Here is a 24,583-nt window from a genome sequence, read left to right as displayed (position 1 = left end):
TCATCTTTCATATCATTTTAGCTCATGTTGTATTCCAGCTTTTGTTGGAACAATTACTTTTATGCAAATATAACTTGATAGTGCCTTGCTTCAGCTGTATCTTGTCATTCTTACTTTTGAGAAATTCTCAGATTCCTCAGCTATGAGACATTTGAGAAACCTGCTGGAACTTCAAGATGCAATCAGAAAGTGTGAGGTGGTTAACACAAAATAAGGCCATCTTTGGCCAATGGGCATCAATAAATGAGCTCCTCTTCCAACCTCAGGTGGACACTTCTAAGATACACTGCTTAGCAGAGGACCCCAGCAGGACTGACCCCTAGTTGACATCAGTGGTGACCAACTCAAGAACATACCATATAATGGTCTTCCGTCCTTCCTGTTTCCCTCTTCTAGGACTAGTTTGTAGACCTCCAAGTCCTCCATTTCCATTCCCTGCTCTCTCTTGCCAAAATAAATTTCTTTTCTGCAAATTATTGTCTCAGGCTCCAGAGGTGACTCATGCTAAGCTGATTAACTTAGTCATTTGTTTAATGCCTTACATAGATTATCTGTTTTAACCCTGAGGCAACCCTATGAGGCAAGTACTATTTTTCTCTTCCTTTGATCGATCAGGAAAGTGAGGTAGAGAGAGGTGAAATGAGAGAAGCCAAGTGCCCTATGGATGAGTTGATAACCCCAGTGAACTCAGGTAAGAACATTTCTCCAAACTGGAGTGCTCAGTTTGGTTCCGGGCTCCGACCTCATATCAGGGAGTATGTCCATAGGAAGCCCCCAGGATGTTAAAGGAAAGAAAAACTAAGCCTAAGAAGAGAGAATGGGGAGAATAGATGGCTGAGCCCTTCTGCCATTCAGATGGCACACGAGAGCAACCTTTCCCTTCAGAACTTCATGTAGAAGTGAGGATGGTTGGTTCTGAGTCATTGGAAAGACAGAACAATCACAGTACAAAGAGGCAGGTTTATGCTCATTATAGGACAGAACTTTATAACAGAGCTGCCCAGGTACAGAGTGAGTAATTCTAGCACACAGCAAACCTGATGCTGCAAGTGGGAGAGCTGAGGGAGCATGGCCAACCATTTCATGGGAACATTGCAAGGAGAGTCCTATGGAGAAATTCTATCTGATTAGGGCAGGGTTCAAATTTGGGGCTGACAAAGATTTACCTCTTCAGTCACCAGTCCAAGGTAGCCTTACCCTAGCAGCCTCCTGAGGCTCCTTTGAATCTTTACTGCTATAGAGCCACCAAAAGGTGAGATTTCACTGGTGTGGAGAAGGGGAAGGATGCATTTTTAGGCAGGAAAGATGACTGTTGGCTGAATGAATATGGGGTTTATTCCACCAGGTAACATGTAAAGGTGAGAACCTACCTTGAGATTAATTTTCATTCACTACAGTACTTAGAACAGGGATGGGCACAAAGATAATGCCCAATAAATGTCCATAGTATGTAAACAGGTTGAAAAGGTGATTGGTCAAAAGCCATCTGTGAGCTTCAACTTGGCCTGATGCCTCAACTGTAGCTCAGCTCTGTCCCAAGTCCTTCTTGATGTGCTTGGAGCATCCTCTTGACTATTGAAGTCACTTCCCTTAAAACCCAGTGAAAGCTCTTCAAACCCAGAGAAGGAGCCTAGGGCTAGAAACAGAGCAGATGTAGGACTGGATCCAAGAAATGGGTCAGTGGGCTGGTAAGTAGATTGTTCATGGTCATTTTAGGGCAATGCTGAGTGGCTGAAAAGCTTCCTGCTTGGAGGTGGGTACTCTATCCACCTATCCACAGACACAAGAGACAGGACTGTCATCACAGATAATTGCTCTTGGTATGTGAGTTACACACACACAGAGTTGGGCTGGGAGGGGGCCATTATCTCTAACTAGTTTTTCAGAGAGAAGAAGAAGAAATGGGCTGGAAAACGGGCAGTGTAGAAAGGAATTTAAGAAAATGAGTGAATCAAGGCCCAGGGTGGGAGAGTCCCAGCCCTTGTCAAACACATTCTATTTCCCTCTCCTAAATCCACTGACTTCATACACAGTCAATATGAGCGGCCTGTGGCCCAGGAGAATTGTGCACCAATGTCTACAGGAAGAGGTCCAGACAGTCAAAAATCTCCAAGGAAGAAGGACTAAGTCAGCAAGGTTTTTAGGGTCATAAGATATGCCAGCTCCAGCCCAGCGTCTCTCTGACGAGAAGGAAAGAACCTTGGTAATTGAGGAACAGGGACCCATGAGAAGTTGTCTTTAGACTGAGAAGAAGCCCTGGGAGCATTGAGTTCTCTTCTGCTCTCACTAAGCCAAGGAGTAAAGGAAATACACCCAGACTCTGCCCAGTTCTCTTCACTCCCACTGCCAACTCCTGGTCTGCATGGCTGCCTTGCATCCTCACATAACCTGGGCCAATCCATTCTCCACACAGCAGCCAGAAAGAATCTTCCCAAAATGGAGTTCCCCAGACTTTGCCACCTAAAACAAAGTCCATATGCTGTACCACAGTCTTCAGGGCCCTGCATGTTCAATCCCATGTCCTTCCCTCCAGCTCATCTCAAGTCTTTCTGCCCCTTACTCATCGTACCCCAGACATGCTGCCTTTCTTTCAGTTTCTCAAACACAGCACAGTTCCCCTATTCCACCTGTGAGCATTTGCCTGTGCCGGGAGTGTGTGGTCCTTCATTCTTTCTCATCCTTTAAGGCCCAGTTTGAAGTCACCTCCTCAGAGGACTCCCTGACCTCTCCAGATAAAGTAGGTCCTGCACCTCTGTACCTTCAGATCCATTTCTTATCTTTGCTCTGATATTTTGTGTCTTCGAGGTGGAGGCAGAGAGAGACAGATCCCTGCAGGTAGTGTTCCCCATAGCCCCTTAACCACTGCATCCGGTCAGGCTCAGCCAGTGGGAGGCACTGACAGCACATTAGAGAGCTGGAGGCAGGGAAATGCAGGGGGGCTTTTTCACCTCTCTCTCTGCTCAGGTAGCATCTTGTAGTCTGGACAGCTTTCAGGGAAATTGGAAGCCTTTGAAGCATGTTAAACAGAGCAGGGACACCATCAGTTTACTTTTTTAAAGGATCACAATAATTGTTTGGGAGAAAATGTGTTAGATCTGGGAAAAGGATTTAGGAGGCTGTCCCAGTGAGAAATGATAATGGCTTGGACTAGGCTGATTGTAACTCAGACAGAGAGAAGTGGGCAGATTAAAGCTGTCTTTGAAGGAAGAATTACCAGAATTTGGTGATAGTTTGGCTGTGGTGCCTGAGAGAGAGGTATGGTCAGGAATGACTTCCAGGTTTCTAGCTTGAGCAACTGGGTAGACAAGGAGTGCCATTTATTATGGTGACAAAAACAAGAGTAGAACAGGTATTGTTCTGTTTATGGGGGAAATGTTCATATACTTTCGTGTGATCTACTTTTTCCCTATCCTATCCTGCAATGCCTTTTATCTATATACATAATCTCTTATCTATCTATCTATCTATCTATCTATCTATCTAATCTATCAATCTATCTACCTAACCTATCATCTGTAATATCCTGAGGTTTGGATTAAAATGTGTGTATTGGGCTGTGATTTCATTTTCCTATTATTTCCTACTATTTTACAGATATTTATTGGTATTCTGTATTGATTATATATTTCATACTTTTCCAATTTCATAAATTAGATTCTGTTGAGTTTTTCAGTATGTGGTAGATTCCTTAAGGTTTCTAAATACACAATAATGTTGTCTGTAAATAAAGGCAATTTTACTTCTTCACATCTTAGTAACTTTTTCTATATCTTGCCTTATTACAATGGCTGGAACCTCCAATGCAAAGTTGAACAGAAGTGATGAGAGTGACTATCCTTGCCTTGATACCAATCTTAGCTGAAAAGTGTTGAATACTTAATCATTAAGTAGAATAGTTAGCTAGAGGATTTTCTGATAGATGTTCCTCATCAGTTTGAGGCAATTTCCTTCTATTCCTAGTTCCTGAGAATTTTTATCATGAATAGTTGTTGAGTTTTGTCAAACTTTTTTCTGTATCTATTAAGGTAATCACATTTTCCATTTATCATGTTAATGTAGTAATTACACTATTTTTGAAATAATAAGCCAATTTGCATTCCTGGGATAAATCTCACTTAGCCAAAGGGTATTACTGTTTTTATATAGTTCTGGGTCCAGATCCAATTTACCAGTATTTTGTTAAAGATGTTTCTGCCTATGTTAATGTCCATTTGTTTCTTTCTTATAAAGCACATGATCTATATGGTTAAGATGTAGTGTTCCGGGGATCCCTAGAATATTTCAGAAGTTCATAAGGACTCTTCTCATGACTAAATCCAAATTCTAATGTCTCCCAACACTGTGAGCCATCGAGTACCTCTGTTAAGTTTTTATCCTGCAGAATCTGCTCCCTGAAGGCATTACAGGTCTCTCAGTGTGTTCAAGCTATCCCTCCAAGCTATGGCAGCAGCTTCAAACCCTAGTACCCACCTCCTCAGGTCAGTAAAATGATGCTCCACTTCTCTGCACTATGATAGGAAAAGTGTCTCCAGATAGAAAGTCAGGTGAACTTGAGGTCAGCTCATCTTGAGTTTCTCTTCTCCCAAGGATTACAGTTCTGCTCTGCCTATTGTCCAGTGATGTAAATAATCATAAATATGTTCACTTTCATGGATGAAGGGAGGGTGATGGGAAGAAGTTGGGTTTTTTTTTGTTTTGTTTTGTTTTTTTGTTTTTTGTTTTTTTTTGGCTTTTTTACTGGGAACTCAGTCTTCTTAACCTGGAAAGACATGCCCTTCAATTCAGAGAGGTTTCCTTAATTTCTTCATGAAAAGGATGGATGCCTGTCTCCCATTTTCTCTGTTCTTGCTTTTGGGAATTTTTATTATTTAGATTCTGGATCCCAGAGACTTTCTTAAAATGTTCTATAGTTTCTTCTAGACTACATCGCTTTTCTTTTTGTTTTCTTTTTATTTCTACTTTCTAGGAGGTAGCTTTAATTTTATCTTCCATTGAGCTGTTTATCAATAATCATATTTTTGTAATCATATTTTTAATTTTCAAGATTGTATCTTTGCTCCCTAAATGTTAATGTTGATAGCCTCCTCTTCTTTTGTTTCATGGAGACCTCTTCTTCTGGCTATCACTAGACCTTAATGATAGGGTTTTGCTGTTGCTGTTGTTACTGTTTTATTCTCGCATCTTCCCTAAGTTGTTTTTTCTCTCACTTGCTTTGATCTCTGTGTTTTAAATTAGAGGACTTCTTCTGTTTTCTGGTTATGTTTGATTGTCCACTTATATTTAAGATTAGGAAACTGAAAGGCTGATTGGGAGCTCTGTGCAAGTGGCCAGAATGTTACCATCATGAATGTCACATAGTGAAGTGCTGACTGAACTTTTCTTTAGAAAACTTCAATTTTATTATCTTCAGGCTGGTCAGGTTCCTTAGAGAAAATTCTTCTGATCTCCTTCCTAGAAGGTCAAGTCTGGCTGCTAGAGTCCTGGGAGCTAATAGTGAAAAGGGGACTGGCAGCCTCAACATCCAGTACATAAGCTTGCATGTATTCTCTCTCTTTCTTTATGGTAACCTTGACTCACATGGGCCTGAGACCCCCCACTCCCCAGGCAACCTTCTCCTCTCTCCAGGATAGAAGCCTCCAGGATTTTGGAGGGGGAGAGAAGGAGCAGTTGTCCACCTTTTTGGAGTGGGAGGGATCTAGAGAACCACATTCATCCTGATTTTAGGCCTATTTCCATTCCCACCCTCAAGGGTACTGGAAGAAGTGAGTTCTGAATCTTTAGAGGGCTTGGGGCTGGAAACCAGTTTGCTTTTCAGCTGTCCTGACTGTGGCCTTTAGATTCAGCTCACTTTATACTAAGTCACATATGACTTGTACATCTGCAATCTAGCTTTCAAAAATATTGTTGTTGCTGCTTTTCTTATAGTCTCTTTGTCCTTGAAGGTTTATGCCTTTTATCTTTTAAATATCATTTTAGTAGGGTTTTGGAAAAGATCCCTGTATTTTTTCAATGGAGAGATGAAATGATGGCTTGATATCTAAGGCTAAAACTGGTAGCTCACAGTTACCAATGGGCAGCAAACATGCATACTTGCCAGGTTTTCCAAAATATACAGTGCTGGATGAATATAAATCTTTTCCCCAATCTCCAGGGCAATAGGCTAAGAGGGTAGGTCTTAAATTTGAAAGTATAAAAAGAAAGACTTCTACCCTCTATAGATGGTAAGCTTAGGAAAATCATTATCACCAGAATTGGCCTAGGATATTTACTTACATACAATTATTTTTTCCAATGTCCAGAAAAACCTAAGAAAGCAGAGCCATAGAAGATCACATAAGAGAGCAAGCATTTGAGACCTATCTAGGAGAGCATCTTTCTCTTTCCCTTGGCTCCTACATTCATCCACATTCTGAGCTTTAATACCCCAAAAGCCCTTCTCTCGCTCTTGGCCATGGCCACCTCAACTCAGACCTAGCAGAAAGTTGCTTTTCCATTGTTATCACTGGCTGATAGAAGGAGAATCCCAGTGTCTAGGTAAACAAGACTCTGTGGCCAGCTATGTTCTTAGCTATAGCCCCCAGCCTCTGTTCATTCAGGAAAGTAACTATAATAGTCATCAGTTATTTCAAAAATCTTTGAGGAGAGACTGTTTCTCTAAGACCTTCTTTAACAAGAAAGTGAACACCCTTCCCATGATCTGCAATACTCAGAAGACAGAAAAGGGCTTTAGTGCAAATGGACCATCACACAGAGGTGTCTGTGCCTCCTAGTTCAGAAGATAGGTCTCCCCCTGGTGCTGGACCCTAAGCACTACAACCCACCTCACCCTCCCTGGAGCTTTCGGCACTCCGCCTCCCGGGGACCATTCTCTTAGGGACACAAGCCTGAAAACCACACTGTCTGAAGCAGCCTCCAGCTTCCAGAACTCCACAGACATGGACAGGCTATCTCCTCAGCCCTGTCCCTTCCCATTCACCCTCAGGGTGGATATAAAAATATAGAAAGGGCTGGAAAGAGGGCATTACCAGGTAAAAACTTCTTCTGCAGGTTGAGAGATTTCATTTTGATCCTGTCTTCAGTGCTGTGTTATGATACAGCAATGTCATGATCACTTCACAGCCATGGAAGGAATTATTTTCACTGGCATCTTTCATTTCTGATCCCCTCATCCTCATGTGTCTGCCTGCTGACAAACCAGAGCTGTCAGAGCTACCTGTCACTGCAGGGGGAAAAAAATACCTTTTTGACAACTGTATTTTCCTCCAGCATACTCTTTGTACCTGATGTCTGCTTCCCAACCCGTGTTTGTGACATTTTTGTTATTTCAAAGAGCCTCGTGAAATTCTCCAAAAAAGGAATCTCAAACCCAATTAATTTAAATTCATTTTTGTGTTGAATGTGCTACGTGACATATTTAGGAGGGAGTGTGTGCATTGTAAAATGAGGCAATGGGAGGGTCTTGTGGTAAAGAAACAGCCTCCCTCATTAAAAACAAACTCAGAACTCTCCAAGGACCTAAGCAGGGAAGGGCTCCAAGAGGTGCCTCATTGTGGTTGGGGTAGGGTTGGGTGAGGGATGCGTGATTCTAATTCTAATGTTAGCTTCACATTGGAGGGGAGATTTTTCTCGGTGGAAATAAACAGTCCTTCCTAATTTCCCTTTAAATAACACCACCCAGTGACAATAACAACTTGCCCTTCCCTCCACCAGCCCTACCTTCCCCTTAGACAACCTGCCAAAGCCACGTGAGGCCCCAGAAGTCCTCCATTGCATTATAAAATCTCAGCTTGCATGCTCTATCTTCTGATCCCTGAGTCAGGCTGTTTTTGTTTGTTTTGACTTTTGTTTTAATAAAGACCAACAGAAAATAAAAAGAAAATATGGTTTGCAGAGGAGACATTCATAGGAAATTTCTTGTTCTCCAAGTTCAAAAGCAACCTTTTGGCTTTCGATTTAAGATGGTAGCCTGTGCATATGCATTGTCCTCTCCCCCTGCAGAATCACACAAAAGGGTCAGTGACATTTGGCAAAAAGAATAAATCCATGGAAGCCCCTTAAATATAAGGAAGAGTGTCATCAATGGAACAGAAATGATAAAAAATTTATGGACAATAGAATACAGATGTGGCTGCATCATTGCACTTGAAACCATGAGGGAAGGCTCTAGTGGCAGTAAGAGCACTGCTTCCCAGGGGAGCCCCAGAGGGTCTCCCAGCTTGAGTTTGGCTGTGATGTGATAATAAGAATCATTAGTTAGAGGACTATCTATGGCCATGGTTTCCAAATTGTTTTGAATCACTCTTGTCATTAAAAAAAAAAAAAGGCACACATCTACAATTTATATAAATTTATTTATAAGTTATACACATATACAATCTCATTAGCAAACATCTCAACATAATTTATATTTAAGTGAGAGTAATCATTAGTGATCATGAGTGAGACTTTATCTTCCAAATAGTCTTCATGATAGGTCTGAATTTTAGGGACCAAATCCTCATCAGATCTCATGAAGTCATCATTATTTTCATCACATAATGCAGTGAATGAAAGTTAGAAGTACCAGCTTTGCGATTCTCCAGTTGTTTACTAGTGTTGGCATTTTAAGATTCTCTTTGATTCACATTTTTTATGCCAGAATTTTTAATCACTTAACCATTTTGCAAAGATTACATTTTTTAATGGAATGTATTATCCATAAATCTCCTTAGCCAAGAAGATACAAACTGCAATTCAGCATAAGACAAGCAAACAAGTGGATTAAGGAATTCCTATTCTCACTTCAGGAATGACAATCCATATGCTAAAGTTAGTAAACCTTACTGCCTTTCATATTTTAGATTAACTCATGTCAGTAAAAGTGCTAAACTTTTCTTTGCTCACCTAATGGATTTCTTCTCGTATAACTCTCAGGAAGACCACCACTAGCATCCGCTGGGGTGTTATCCTTTGGGCTGGGTGGCCCTGTGCCTCCCTGAGTCACAGAGGGTATGCTGCAGCTTCTGTACCTGGCTGTCCCTGGGGCCCACAGTATGTCAGAGAAAATGAGCAGGAGAGACTATGCATCTCCTAACCTCCTCAGCAGACCAGCAAACAGAGATGGAGGCCATGCAACTCAAGAGTAAGATGCAATGAAACGCCGGGACACCTGCACCCCGATGTTTCTAGCAGTAATGTCCACAATAGCCAAACTGTGGAAGGAGCCTCGGTGTCCATCGAAAGATGAATGGATAAAGGAGATGTGGTTTATGTATACAATGGAATATTACTCAGCCATTAGATTCGACATGGATGGAACTGGAGGGTATTATGCTGAGTGAAATAAGTCAATCGGAGAGGGACAAACATTGTATGTTCTCATTCATTTGGGGAATATAAATAATAGTGAAAGGGAATATAGGGGAAGGGAGAAGAAATGTGTGGGAAATATCAGAAAGGGAGACAGAACATAAAGACTCCTAACTCTGGGAAATGAACTAGGGGTGGTGGAAGGGGAGGAGGACAGGGGGTGGGGGTGAATGGGTGACGGGCACTGAGGGGGGCACTTGACGGGATGAGCACTGGGTGTTATTCTGTATGTTGGCAAATTGAACACCAATAAAAATAAATTTATTATTAAAAAAAAACAAAAATGAAGACAAAAAAAATGAAGACAAAACAGACAAAAAAAAAAAAAAAGAGTAAAATGAAGTAAAGTGCTGTGATGAGGGTCAAGGCCAGTGTATCTAGGCAGTGGTGGGAATCGTGAACCTGGTTGTCTGCCCAAGTTCAACATCATCACTCCCTGCAGATCTTGCACATTGCAAAAGTGTCCTTGTGTGCTCTCCATCCCAAACAGCCTTGTCTTCCACTCATGAATGTGAAAAGTCAGCTAAAGGTCACAAAACCTTGGAGAAAAATCAACAGTATGGAAGAAGAAACCAAAATGAACAACAACAACAACAAAAACAACAACAAATCAATCAAGGAAAAGAAAGCAATTTAAAAATACTACTTCTCACTTGTATTCTTAGAGTTATTGAGACATTTATAAGGATTAACTACCTATTTTCTCTTCTGTACCCCAGGGCTACAGAAGGAATCCTTCTGGTATTAGAACTGCGTAGTATCTCAGTCGTGGTGGTAGAAATACAAGCCTATACAAATGATAAAATTGTATTGAGCCGAATTTGCACACACATGCATGTACCCACACACGCAGACACATACGAGTACGAGTAAAACCAGGGGCATCTGAATAAAATTGGATTGTATAAAATGCCAGTGCCTTGGGTATGATATCATACTACAGTTCTGCAAAGTGTTGGGGGAAAACAGGGCAAAGTACACAAGAGATCTCTCTATATTATTTAAAATTGCAGGGATCCCTGGGTGGCGTAGCGGTTTAGCGCCTGCCTTTGGCCCAGGGCGCGATCCTGGAGACCCAGGATCGAATCCCACGTCAGGCTCCCAGTGCATGGAGCCTGCTTCTCCCTCTGCCTGTGTCTCTGCCTCTCTCTCTCTCTGTGACTATCATAAATAAATAAAAATTAAAAAAATAAAATAAAATAAAATAAATAAATAAAATTGCATATGAATCTATGAAAATCTCAACTGTAGGTACTGAAATACATACATTCTAGTGGTGAAATGATGTGGACAATAAATGAGCAATAATGAACAACAAACAAAGACATATATAAAATGTAAAAGCAATGAGAACTATAGTTAGTGGGAATACGACTTTATAGAAGTAGGTAATGAAGGCCAGCACTGAATCAAATTGTAAACAAAAGAAAGCTTATGATATTCATTTAACTCAAGATTTTATATATCAAAATAATTAAGAGTTAAGCATGGTTGCACAAAATTATAAAAAGAATAGTCTAGAAATAAGATACAACGATTGTGAATTGTCAACAGAGATCCCATATGGAACTTGTATGACTAAGAACATGAAATTCCTTAATTGTCAAAGGAAAGTAGATCTGTCCTCTATCAATAAGAAAAAGAAATTCTAGGCTTAACACTAGCCAGTTTTAGAATTCCTTCTCTTTCAACTATAGAAGCTCTCTGCAGTATAGTGTATACCAACACAAATCATGTTTGCAGAGGGCAGCTGGGGCAGTAAGCCAGCCGGTGAAGGAGACTAGCAGACTTGCAGTGTTTTCGTGAAGATCAAATGAGGTCATATTATTTATTCAAGTGTCTAATTTACTATTTAACAGGCAGTAGACATTTGTGTTTCTCAGAATAGTATAAGCAATGCTGCAGTAACAAATAAACTTCCAAGTCTCAGGGTCTTGACATGAAAATGTTTATTTATTACTCAGATAAATTATAATGCAGGTCCGACAGCCCTCCTCTATCTTGTAGCTAAAACACATGGAATATGAGATCTCAAGGTCAACGCAGCCAGGAAAGAAAGGTTTGGAGGATTTTGTAAAATGTTTGTAAGCGAGAGCCTGGAACCAGCTCATAACGTCACTGCACCTGCATCCCACTGGTCAGAAGTCTGTCACGTGTTGCTAACGTAATTGCAAAGGAGGCTGGGGCATGTGGTCCTCCTGCTAGACCAAACAGTATGGAGGGCACAAATCCCTGTGGTGCCACAGCACTCAGTAAGTGGAGACCCTGCCCTCCTGCTGGGGCTGCTATTCCATTGCTATTACTTCTAATGTCCTAATAATAACAATAGCAATGCCTAACACTTGCTATCCGGCACTGCCACTTTTCATTATTTCAGTTTACACAAAACCCTACCAAATAAGTTTATAATTTATTGTCATAAATCAAGACTCAGGGACACTGAAATTGCCTGAAGTCACAAGCTAGTAAATATTTGTTTTATTACCAGTACTTTTCCTACTAAAAGAGAGAGTAGAGTGTATCCTCCAAGGGACTGGGGAGCCTCAGCACAGACTCTCTGGAAGGCTCCAGCCCTTCCCAGCTCTAAGCCACCTGCCTGGTACATAACCATTGGAACATCTGTAAAATGCTTCCCTCCACGGTAATTTTTTCTTTGATTTACTGGTTGTGTTAAAATTGTTGTTCTGTAATGGTCAAGTCTGGAGGATGTTGCACTTAAAGAGAAAATTGCCTTAAATAAAAACGAATGATACTAAAATCCCTTCCTTCCCAATGAAATGATTCTCCTGTATTTTGTTCTCCTTGTGAGCACACCAAAAAAGCTTCTTTGGTCTATTATTTCCCAATTACCTCCTCTAGTGTTAGCTGAGAGCAGAGAAGGAAGATGGGATCATGAGGCTCATAACATTTGATCTTTTCCAGGCTTCAGCAAACCTGTGAATCACTTTCATAAGCTAAATCAATATCAGGTGTCACCTGGTGGCAGGTAAGGGCAGTTCCATGGCTTTTCTAATACCTTGCAAGCATTGATTTTCCCACAGATCAGGAAAGAAGAGGCTGAATAGGGAATGGAGAAGCAGGCAAAGGCAAAGTGACCACACAGCTGTGCAGGTGAGATCAGGAGATCTCAGGCCTCACATCTGCCCTGACTTCACCCCGACTTCCCAGCTGCTGCCCACCATGCCCATTTCCCTCAGAGCATTCCCAGGTCCAAAAGCCCAGAGAACACCGCTTAGCACCTGTGTGCGAGAATCAACCTGGACCCCGCATTCACCAACTGAAATAGGGCAGTTCTTCTTCTGTTTTAAAGGGCTGAACGACCCAGATGGCATGACAAAACACTGCTCTCCGAGAATGTGAGGTGGAAAACATGGTTCTCAAAGCTGGCTCTGGACCAGCAAGAGCAGCAGCAGCACCTGGGGAACTGGTTAGAAATGCAAATTCTCAGGCTCCAACCCACACCTACTGGATTAGAGTCTCTGGGGGTGGGGCCCAGCCATCCGTGTGATAACAAGCCTGAGAAGATTATCATGAAACAGTTTGAGAACTGTTGTACTACAAGAACCTCGAGAGATCATTCAGCTGAGCTCCTTATTTCCTGGAAATGAAAAGCCGGGCCCAGGAAGAGTTGTGTCATATCAGGATGGGAACCCATTTTCTTGGGCTCCCTTCAGTACCACTCCTTGCTGCTTGCTCTGGGCAGCCCACTAGACATGCTGGAGTTGAGTGGGGTGACCCTCCAGGCCGCAGAGTGGCTGCTGTGACACAGAGCTGAAGCCCAGAGCTCATAGCTAAGAGGCTGTGTGGGGGACACTGCGGAGAGCTGCTTCTCGGCTGAGGGTATGCCACTGACTGCTCAGAGTGAGTGAGCCAAGGGTACACAGAGTCTCAGCAGTGCAGTTATTGCTGAACCGAATCCCAGGCAAAGCTTCAGATGCATTTGTTATGGGGAAGGACGTCCAGGCTAGACCCTGGCAAGCTTGCCTCTTCCCCAAGAAAGGGCAAAAGCAGAGGGATGTGCTCATCTTTCATCCTGGGCGTCCCAGATTCTGTTCCTGCTTCCCTGCCCCCTCCGGTCTCGCCATCTCTCATCTGCTCTACTGCAAGAGCTTCAGGATTACCTCTACCAATGTCACTGCTGTCTAGTCACTCTCCATCCAAGGCTGGAGAGAGAGAGCTCTGTCTGACTGTGTTTAAAATCTTTGCCCAGGGATACCTGGGTGGCTCAGAGGTTGAGCGTCTGCCTTCGGCCCAGGGCGTCATCCCGTCATCCCGGGATCAAGTCCCACATCGGGCTCCCTGCATGGAGCCTGCTTCTCCCTCTGCCTGTGTCTCTGCCTCTCTCTGTGTGTCTCTCATGAATAAATTTTAAAAATATTTTTAAAAAAATCTTTGCCCAGCTTCCCTCAGCTTTGAGAGGAAATCAGCACTCCCTCGCTGGCATATTCTTGTCCTCCTCTGCTGCTGATGCCTGGCCCTCTCGAGCTTCCCCTCCTGCTGCTTCCCTGCCAGGGCTTCAGCCTCCCAGGGATGCTGCCCTCACAGTCCCGCCACTTCATTTCCACTTCTTTCAACATCCAGACTGGAGTCCGCTCCTCTGAAGAATCAGAACCCCCTCCATCAGCACCCTCACAGAAGTTGGACCTATCTCTAACACAATCCTAACCCCGATTCAAGATACATTTGTCTGTCATCCCCACCAGACAGTGAGAGACCAAGTGCAAAATGACCTCCCTGGTGATGAGATCCTGAAACCACTAGCATTTGTGTGTATTCAGCTATAATGCCAGATATTTTACTCACTTGGCTATTGCCCCAACCTCTCTCCTTTGAGTACCACCTCAGGTAGGAAACACATGGAAGTTTAAATTCCTATAGTTACCTGTTTTTTAATTCTAATTATGCATGGTCCTTCCTGGCTGTAAGATCTCTTGAGAGGTGATCTCACCCAACCCCTGCCTCTAAGCAAGACTCAAGGAGGCTTCTGGGCTCCCTTCTACAATAGGTGATCGGTATACCTTAGCCTGGAGAAGGTACCCATCAGACACTGGGGACACTGCCTGCACTGCAAGACACATCCTCTCAGCCTTCTGCTGTCAGTGGACAGAATAAGAAACCCTTTAGGCTGGATGCAACTCAGCCTGGAGCATCTACCCAGAGAGGCCTTTTTAAATAGGCTTTGTGCTACTTAAAATAAAAGTTACTTTGTCTCCTTGCTTTTATCTAAATTTAACCCCATTACTTTTACTATCTTTGTAATAAAGCAGACTGAAGTGCTTCGTGGAAGAGGTTTGAAATAAAAAGCTTGCTTTCCTTCTTATTTTCTTCCCTTTTTGTTTATGTCTTGTTTTAGTTAAAAAAAAAAATTGAGGCACTCAGGGAATATTAGAGATCCATACAAGGCTCCCCAACTTACAGATGGAGAAATGCTCAAACACTTCTATTGGTCATTTGAAGCCTACATCATGTATTCTATAAGTAGAGGCTTCATTAGTGATGGTTCCCAGAGCAATATCAGGTAAAGTGAGGCAGGAGTGTGAATGTTTAACCTTGAGCCTGATGTAGGCTCTGGGGTCATCAGAGGATGGATGACCAGGAAAGCAGATTGTTATACTGTTCACCAAGAAATCATGGACCTATACAACCATGAGGGAGGGGAAACAAGTGAGGCGACCTTCAGGATACCCCTACCAAATGGAACATCTGGGTATATCCTCTAGCTGTCCTCCACAGTGCCTCAACACGGCCTGGCACTCAGGTCACAGTGCAAAGGACGGGTCCTGCTCCTGGTCAACAGGGAGGACTAGGCTATCAGGTCTGCCAGGAGACTTTGGGTTCTCTTGAAGTAGCCTCAACCACAGCTTCATTCGGCCTATTTCTCCACTTGGAGTGAGTCATCCTATTTGTGCCTCCCTGCTCCAGAGTCTAGCTGTTTTCTCTTCCCTAAAATAGCCCGAAAGCCTCATGGTTGACTATTCCTGTGTACCAGAATGAGAGAGAAATGTTCCTAAGATGGGTGTTTACCAATAGGTCTTCTCTTGCTTATTTTCAGTATTGCCAATCCTCAGGTTGCTCCTCCAGAAACCCCTCTTTTCCTTAGCTCAGAGTAACCTGAGAGAACTCCCCAGAGAGTGACTGGCTTCTAGCCACTATTGTGTTAGTCAGGAGAGGGCAGGCTTTGCTGCACCAGCAAGCAACTTCAAAATCTCTGTAGTGTAACACAACAAAACTGTCCTAGGCCCATGGGGGGGTTCTACTCTGATTAGATACTCTGTGACCCATGGTGAGAGAAGCTTCATCTTGACATGTGCTTCCATGACCACCACAGTAGCAGGAAGAAAGTCAGGCTCTTGATGTCTTTTACCTGGAAGGGGCACAGTTCATGTTCACTCATATCTCATTGGCCAAAGTAAATCATATGGAAGGATATATAGAAGTACATGGAGCCCCATATAGGAGCCCTCAAAGAAGGACAGAAGCATGGTCCTACTATGTGCTCACAAGGTGGAGAATGAGCTAGAAAAACTTAGTGTACATCCATCACCAGCATCTTGTGGACCCAGATAACATACTTTCCCAAGCATGACAAGCCCCCAGGTCCCTCTCACACTGTTTGCCAAGAACTACGTGGAATCATGCTGACACCTCCAGATACAAACCCAGTCTGTTCAGAGACCACACTCTCTCCCACCCCTCCTAGGGGAGCTTTAATTATAGCAAACAGCCCTGTCATCTCTGCCACAGAATCCCAGAATATTGGGGAGAGTGAAAGGAATCTCTGCGTCACACAGTCTGCTCTGCAGCCTCCTTGAAGAAATAGACCTGTTCTTTTTAAGGAAATTATAAAAAGAAGGAAAATCCTAAAGCCTTCTCTCCTCACCCATTCTCCTGCCAAATAATTATGTCCTTCCCATTCCTCCTTTCCGGACTGTTAAAAGCACTTGCAAATCAAAATAGTGAAAATCAAAACAAAACAAAAAACAGTTAACAAACATTAAATATTGAAAGGAGATATAGTGTGTGTTAGGGAGGTGGGAGAGTGAATAAAATAGATCTCCAACCCACGTACTCTCCCTCAGAAAGACTGTCTAAGAGACATACCCAGTTGGGCTGCAGGCTATGATATAATTAGAACAATATTGCCCAATTGCAAAGACATGTGCCTGTTTGCATGAAATGGAAGCATCTGCTGAAATTATTTGAGGTGTCCCATCACTAATTAAAAGAGCTTTCATTTATAGAGGATGCACCATATGGATGCTGTTGATTCTTGGGTTGCTGGATGTGAATGAGCACTGGGGGAGTTGTTGGGGCAGGTGTATGGTGAAGAATATCCGGCAAAATATGATTTAGCCTTCCAAAAATTCTCCTTACAAAGAGGTATGGGAACGGGGGAGGTGCTGCTGGAAGTTGTTTTAGCGAAGCACAGAAATGTGACATGTCATCCCAAATTGGACCTGACTTGTCTGTGACTGCTTATGAGTTTTGCCCCTGGAGCCTTGCTGTGTCCCTTTTACTTTTCAAGCCATTACCTTGTCTTCAAGGGGTCGTCTTTCAGGTAAATAAGATCAGCTTCAGAATTTGTGGGACCCTGCACAAAATGAAAACGTAGGTCCTTGTACTGAAAGTTATTAAGAATTTCAAGACAGCAACAACAGACCATTAAAGCAAGGAAAGCTTATCCCAAATATGGGGCCCCTGTGCATCTGGAGAAAGCAAGATCTGTTGGACAAATAGGGACCAAGACATAGGGAGGTTAAAGCAGAGCCATGCCAGACAATAGTCACCATAGTACATTGTAGCCTGTAAGGGGCTTTCACATCCACACTCTGCTCTGAGGGCCACACAGCCCATGCTCTAGGCAGGACAGACTCAGGGGGAAGAAAGGACTTGTTATACCTCTGTACTATGCAGAGTGGTAAAACCTAGATGCTAAATTTTGGCCCCACATGCTTTCCCTTACTTTATATCCTATCTACTCAGAAAGTTTCACCATTCTTTGCTAGTACATACGGACTCTTGGAATCCATGTACATCCCATTTAGTACAGCAAAGTAGCCCAGGAAGTAGCCAAATACGCACCATGAAAAACGAAGTCAGTATTGCCTGAGCTGGAAATATATGCATTCAGGAGAACCTAGTAAAGCTAATTCTTATCATTCTTTTTAGTTAGAAGGGAAGTAACAGACTATTCAAGATGGGATTTTTAACCAACTTAAGCTATAGAATCAATAACTGGAGCACACTTTAAACAATCACAGAATTCTTTGTCTCAAAAAAGATACAATTGTCTTTTCAAAGAAAAAGATCATTCAAGGGTCAAGGAAATAAGAGTCACTGAATGAAGTCCTCTGAATCCAGGCCTTTTTTAAAGTTCAGGGAATGTCCCATTCCAGAATCACTTTGGGGTGCAGCAATACCCCTGTTTCAGATTCCAACTTTTTTTAAGATTTTATTTATTTATTCATGAGAGACACAGAGAAAGAGAGAGAGGCAGAGACACAGGCAGAGGGAGAAGCAGGCTCCATGCAGGGATTCTGATGTGGGACTCGATCCCGGGACCCCAGAATCATGCCCTGGGCCGAAGGCAGACGCTCAACTGCTGAGCCACTCAGGCATCCCATCAGATTCCAATTTTTAAGAAGCGGTAAGGAGGGAGGAGATCCACAGCATCCAATGGATACAGTGATCTTTTTGTAAAACAACGGAAATTCAACACGTCAAAATTTGTTCCTTGTAGGTAAAGCTGTACTTGGAAAGATAAAGTCAAAATCAATTACCTGGAGTCTCAACTTAAAAAAAAAAAAAAAAAAAAAAACTGGAAAAAGAGCAAAGTAGACCCTAAGTAGGGAAAGTAAAGAAAATTAACACAGCAAAAAGCTGGTTCTTTGAAAAGTTCAACAGAATTGACAAACTCTAACTACATAGATCAAGCCAAAAACAGAAAGAACACATATCACCAATTTAGTAATGAAAAGGTCTTATCACCACTCATCCTACATACATGAAAAGGATAACAACAGTTGGTCAGTTAACATTCCCTGGAATGCCATTCAGCAATAAGTGTGTATTATGAAGTGAAAGAACATCTGAAAACATTGCCAGTTTTATTCAGAAAATCGATGGAGAATCAGGATTCCAATGCAGGCAGGCTGACCTCAGGGCTTGAGTGCTGCACTGTGATGCTACCCTGCCTCCCTTCCTCTGTCAGGGCCGACTGTCCCCTGGAGCACTGTTAGGTCTCCTTGGCACCTGTCCAGATTACTGATATTGGCTTTCCAAGGCAATAGATGTGTGGAGCTGTACCCTCAGTCATCCATTTAGACAAAGATGGTAACAATACAATTGCAGCAGCAAAGGCAATCTTATCTTCCATTGTCTGTGGTGGTTCAATGTATAGAACCAACCTCCTTGGGTTGAATTCCCTTCAAGAAGGACTCTCTCCCATCAATGTAAATGTCAATGAACAAATTGTCATGGAGGGCCTATTGACCACTTCTGTGGGTCTCTGGTGGGACAGAACTCCCAAGATCTCAAGGAGTTTGTAAATGCGCAGGGGTAACATGATGGGGTAACATATAAAAATAAATGAAAGCCAGGATGGGAAGAGTAACTGAAAATGCTTGTAGGGGCTGAAACAGAATTCAGGCTATGGGGACTGGATTGGGAAGTGACTGAGCCCACAAAGAGAAAATGATAACAGTCAGGAAACTTTAGATATGATAAATAAAAAGACAAATCTGTGACTCATTCTCATCTTAGTCCTAGGTCCTCTGTTTATCTGGCAGATGGTTTCTGGTTATTCTTTCAGTGGTTCTTCAAAAGATCGCCAGAAAAGTCTACCTGGACTTCTTCAAAATCTTTGGTCATGAAGTGCTGGAGAAAAAAGAAAAAGCACCATTTGTGTGACTTGAGTCAGGAAAAGAAGCAAATCAAGCAGCTGGGAGATCCAGATTTTGCTCAATAATCTTCTGTAGAGAAGAATCCTATAATCTGTTTAAACACAAGATAGGAAAATGATTGTTTTAGCCAATGTAATTTTTTATATTTCTGAATTGAAATAATTATGCTTCTAAATCGATCAAAAATTCCAATATAATCAACCTCCTTGATAAAATTACCCAACCTTTAAAAAAAAAAAAAAAAAACAAGAAGAATTTCTTTCTTTCAATTTAAAAGTATCAGGAATCAATTTCCTTTTGTCCTCAAGGAAACTTTCCCACCTGGCCCATGGCATCCTCTAGTGCATCAGCACTTCCTCAGAGCTGTCCTGCTCATCAACAGATGTGTCAACTTAGGACTAACCAGCATCGGTGTTCCCTCCCTATGAGTACCCCCCACCCCTTCAACACACACACTCTTTCTCTGACTTGGAAGACAAGATCGAAGTGGCAGATGCTAAGAGGGAATTCAGCTACAGGTGGTGTGCTAACTGACCAAGTGGTTTGGAGCAGGCCAGTCAGAGAGATGGGTGGCCCTGAGGTTGAGGAGACACACACAAGAAATTGTTGAGAAAGAATTAGCAGGACAAACCACCTATCTGTAGAGGGAAATCAAAAGACAGAGGCAGACCTGAAGTGATGACTGATATCCTTTCTAAAGCATGGGAGAGGTGACTGCTCAACCATCACAGTGACAAAATTGGGATCAGGGGCAGCAGAGGAACAGGGGAATGGATGAGCAATTCTGTTGTCCTATGTTGGTGTGGGGACCTCAGTGTGGACCTCAGATAACCTGTGGGAAAGAGCAAATGCATGCCATTGAGTCCGAATGAGACAAACACCCTTGCAGCAGGAGGCTTGCTCCATTGTGCCCTTGCACGACAACGGGAATTTTTTTAGGACAGCAGACTACGAGTGGGTCTCTGTGGTCTTGAGAATAAGGAACCATCTCCCCAGTCTAGACCTTGAGATCTACTTGGCACAGATAATCAGGGTGATCTTCCATGGACCAATCAAAATTGATCACTGGCCATAGTCCTAGAGCCAGGTGGCCCTGGAGATCCCCTGTAGAACTGGACATTAATCTTTAGTTCTGGATTTGAGGGACTTTTGACGGGGGGGGGGGGAGGGGGAGCAATAAGTTGGTCATCCAAGGTTACTGACAGTACATGGACTGTACTTTTCAGTACTTTAACAAGAAGTACTTAAGCAACAACTACCATGCAATGGTTGAATCTCCCCAACCAACATTACCTATAGCAGCCCCCAGATTCAATCCGTGTTCCAGTCAGCTTGGTCTCCTTACTGTACCCCACAACTTATTACACTAGGCCAAGCCTCTCTGACTTTGTTTCTGATGTCCTTTTACCCAGAATGCCCTCCCACCACCCTGGGTTATTGCTTAGAGCAGAGTTTCTAACTCCTCCTTTCTCTTTGCTTACGCTAATGCAATACCAGTGTCTACACTGGATAAGTACACACTGCATGGAAGTGTCTTCCTTTCAGATTTCCTTGGAGGTGAAAATGATGCCTCTAATTTTTGTTCTCCTTGTGGGTCCCCTACAGAGTTGCACACCCTGCTGGGCCCACAGCTGGCCTTCAGTAAATGCTTTCTGCAAGGAACTGAACTAACAAAAAATGAGGTTATCGGAGTAGGGAGAGAAATCCGAAACGACGAAGTGAGAATTCCCATCCTCTCCTCTCCCACCCCCACCCCCATGGAGCTACTTTTAAGCTTAATGCACTTAATCTGTGTATTATCAATAATATCTGATAAGTATTTGGCATTTATTAGCTTCTAAAAGCTTACATGTGCATGTTTTCGATCCACAACAAACTTCTGAATCATGTAATATAATTATCCCCATTTCACAAATGAAATATCTGAGGCAGAACAAAGCAAGATGACTTGCCCACAGTGCTTCTAGAATCTATCCACTTAACCCTTTGCTTTGTCAACTCTCAGATGAGTGAGGCTTTCTCTGGAAGAGCTTGCTTCTTGGGTTTCCTTTTCAGGTATTTAAGGATTGATCCTTCGGTACCTCCCTCATCTCAAAATGATGCTGATTTCTTCCTGGCGACACTGTAATGGGAGACAAGCCAGCACTCCGTAAGATCAATTTCTGAAACAATAGAACTTATCTAAATTTGTTCTGGATCAATGGAAGTCCTGTTCTGCAAGCCCATGAGGAAGAGAGAATATAGATCAAACCCTTTTGCGGAAAATTCCAGACCATTGCCCACATACTTTTTGGTTGTGCTGGTTGGGCCATACTAATTGTTATGATGACCCATTGGAAGAAGTAAGCCGCCTATTGCAACTTAGTAGTGCTTTGATGATTAATTTTAACGGGCATTTTTGGGATACATTATGGATCAAGCATCGCCCTAGAAGATATACATACATCCTCTCTTTTATCTCTCCCAACAATCTGAAGAGGTAAGTGTAATTATTATTGCCATTTCAAAATTGAAGTAACTAAGGCACAACAAAGTTTACCAAGTTTTACAAGCTTCCACAGGTAGTTGGTAGTGGACCCAAAATTCAAGCCTTGATGTGCTGATTCCATGTGTTAGAACCTAATCAGGTCATGTGTCTACCTTCTGCTTATTGTTTAAGATTTTTCACTGAAACCGAAATGTGATGCTATACACTAAAATGTGGTGTGCTGCAAAGCCTGCTCAGCTGAGAATCAGACAACATCCAGAAGCCTGAACAAGTCTTCCAAGAAAATCTCTCTTAGGGGGTCCCTCAGTTCTAAGTCTATAGAAATCCTGTGCTTCTCTACCTCTGTAGATAATATGGTACTTGATTTTGTCATGGAAACTAGGATTCGTGTTCTTTGAGCACAAGTATGAAAAGATAAGTATGCATACGGACAAAGATACAGATATTAATATAGATACAGTTACTTAGAATTATTTAGCCTTATTCTGTGCCAGGTCTTATATCATTCACTTTAGATTCAGGATTGCATATAATGCCGCACAACAAACATTAGAAATTGGTATTACATTCTCATCTTACAAATAGGGAAACTGAGATTCAGCAAGGCTGAGCAACTTTCCCACTGTTGTATGATGAGAAAGTGACAGAACTCACACTCCAGAATCATCAGATTCCTGAGCTAGAACTCAGGTGAGAAGCAGGCACTCTTCAGACACAAAGTCAGTGATCACTTGCCAACAGATTTTGTCACGGGCAAATACCATAGAAATCATTGAAAACAGTGATGACACCTAGTGTTTGAGATGGCTTAAGGAAGTTTTTCTGCAATTAGTGGGACTATGTTGTGGCCCATGTTTGCCTTCTTGCATACGCTACAATTCTGTTCTCCTAAAACATCCTTCCCTACATGTCTTGTCAATCCCATGTGCCCTTGACTAGTTGGTCAAACGTCATTACCTCTGGGGAGTTCTAGCTGGCTGAGACTCCTACCTTCCCCAGGTAAAGTGAGTCTTACTCTCTGCCAACTTCACAGCACTGGGCATTTACCTTTACAGGATTCTCCTTGGTGTTGTGGCCATTACCTTTGTGCCACACAGCAGAGGTCCATGACTCAAACTCCATGACTCAAACTGGAAACAGTGTTAGCAACTTTAACAAATGTACAATGCTTGGGTTTGATTTCCAGCTCTTTCACTAGCTACCTAGATGACCTTGGGCAGGTTATGTAACTTTTTTTGCCTCATTTTTTTTTAAATCTATAAAATGGAGTTTCCAGGTGAGAACCAAATAAGACAGTGCATGTCAAGTGTTTGGTACGTTGCCTTGTCACATAGTAAGTTCTCCATAAATGAGAACAAAGATTATACTGCCCTGTTACTGTTTGCACATCTGCTTTTTCCTCTAGTCCACAAACCCCTCAAGGACATGACCCTCTTTTATTCATTCATGTCTCTTCGGAGACTATCAATATGCCTCCACTCAGTAGATGCATGATAGTTGTAGAGTGACAAATTTATATGCCTTTCATCCTTTGGTATCTTTTAGACTCTCCCTCCTCCACTGCTCAGATCTGGAGCTGAGGGGCTACCCATTCCTGGTTTGGCAGGTGTTTCTTTGTCTGGCTCCAGTTTATGAGGCACCCACTCCCAAGCTCTCTCATTCCCTCTGATTCATCACTCCCAGAGCTCCATGTCCAACATGGCTTTATGTAGCGATACAAGTGGGAGTTCAGTGGTGTGTGCAAGTTTTGCTTTCATTTTGAATCAATGGAAGTTTTTAAAAAATCTTACCTTATTCCTCAAAGGCCCATAAAGCCCTTCATGGGACTCAAGAGAATTGTTCACTGTGAAGATTTTAAAATTGCTTCCAAGTTACTTATCATTCATTCAGGCTCACACCATTCTTTAAAATTCTTATTGATTTTGGAAACAGTCCTTTAATTGATATCAAAAAGCAATTACATTTTCCAGGCTGTAAATCTGCTTCGCTCTCAGTATTAAATTCATCATCTCTGTAAATAATTTTCTCTTATTATGCATACGTATTAACCAAACTATAAATAGCATCATTAGTGTGCCCATGGTTGCCTTAACAATCAGTGACCCCTGAATTTGATTTAGAAAAATTGATTCCTGCTGAAAATTTCCCTTAAATGAAATTGCCATTCCTGCTGAATGTCTGGGCAAATGAAGGCATTAGAGAGTTGTTACCTTTCATTTCCTCCTGGACTTCAATATAACAGTTTTAAGTAGGGATTTACATAGATGCACCTGTTGATGAGCAGTCCTTAAAAATCACTGCTGGAACAGCATGCATAATAGTTCTTATTAGATGCTCAAGTTTGAGTTTTTAAGCAAAGAGACTCCTCAGCATAGCACTCCTTTCTAAACACACACAGGAACATGGAGCCCTCTACGGTTCAGCTGGGGGAGGCTATGGGGAGGTAGAGTGGAGACAGGGGAGGCAGGGAAGCACAGGGTTCCTACAAGAACAATCTACATCCCCTGAGTATGGTTGCTTCAAAGGCCCACAACAACATGGGAAAATGCCCATGATGTGACATCAGAAGAATGCAGAATCCAAGATGATACCTGATACCAAGATGAAACAAAAAATATGAAGGTACTTGGATAAAGACTCAAAGGAGACTTAGGAAAATTAAAATGGTTGACTTAGGGTAATTGAATGATACATAAGTTTACTTCATTTTTCTTTCTTTCTCTTTTTTTTCTTTATTCTTAATCCATTATTTGCTTATAAACCTGGGAAAACTGGAGGGAAAAAAGGAGGAAAAGAATATTTGAGTTATAAAGATCTTACTCTTAGCTTTGGTTAGACTTATTTA

At 42.3% G+C, this 24,583-nt stretch overlaps 2 long non-coding RNA genes across 3 annotated transcripts in view; both read right to left on the bottom strand.

Moving 5' to 3' along the window:
- LOC144293860 (uncharacterized) overlaps nucleotides 1-16,942 on the bottom strand; it is a 46,545-nt gene extending 29,603 nt beyond the window's left edge. The window contains exon 1 of the long non-coding RNA XR_013361236.1: nucleotides 16,881-16,942. This is a non-coding gene — a long non-coding RNA (uncharacterized LOC144293860). The remainder of the gene's footprint in view (nucleotides 1-16,880) is intronic.
- A 2,151-nt stretch (nucleotides 16,943-19,093) lies between these two features.
- LOC144293854 (uncharacterized) overlaps nucleotides 19,094-24,583 on the bottom strand; it is a 441,703-nt gene continuing 436,213 nt past the window's right edge. For both annotated transcript variants that reach the window (XR_013361210.1, XR_013361209.1), the window contains exon 7: nucleotides 19,094-19,224. This is a non-coding gene — a long non-coding RNA (uncharacterized LOC144293854). The remainder of the gene's footprint in view (nucleotides 19,225-24,583) is intronic.

The sequence above is a fragment of the Canis aureus genome, chromosome 22 (assembly GCF_053574225.1).
Source record: "Canis aureus isolate CA01 chromosome 22, VMU_Caureus_v.1.0, whole genome shotgun sequence".
Taxonomy (NCBI): domain Eukaryota; kingdom Metazoa; phylum Chordata; class Mammalia; order Carnivora; family Canidae; genus Canis; species Canis aureus.
Note: the sequence above shows the minus strand (reverse complement) of the source record. Positions and strands in the feature narration are given on the sequence as shown.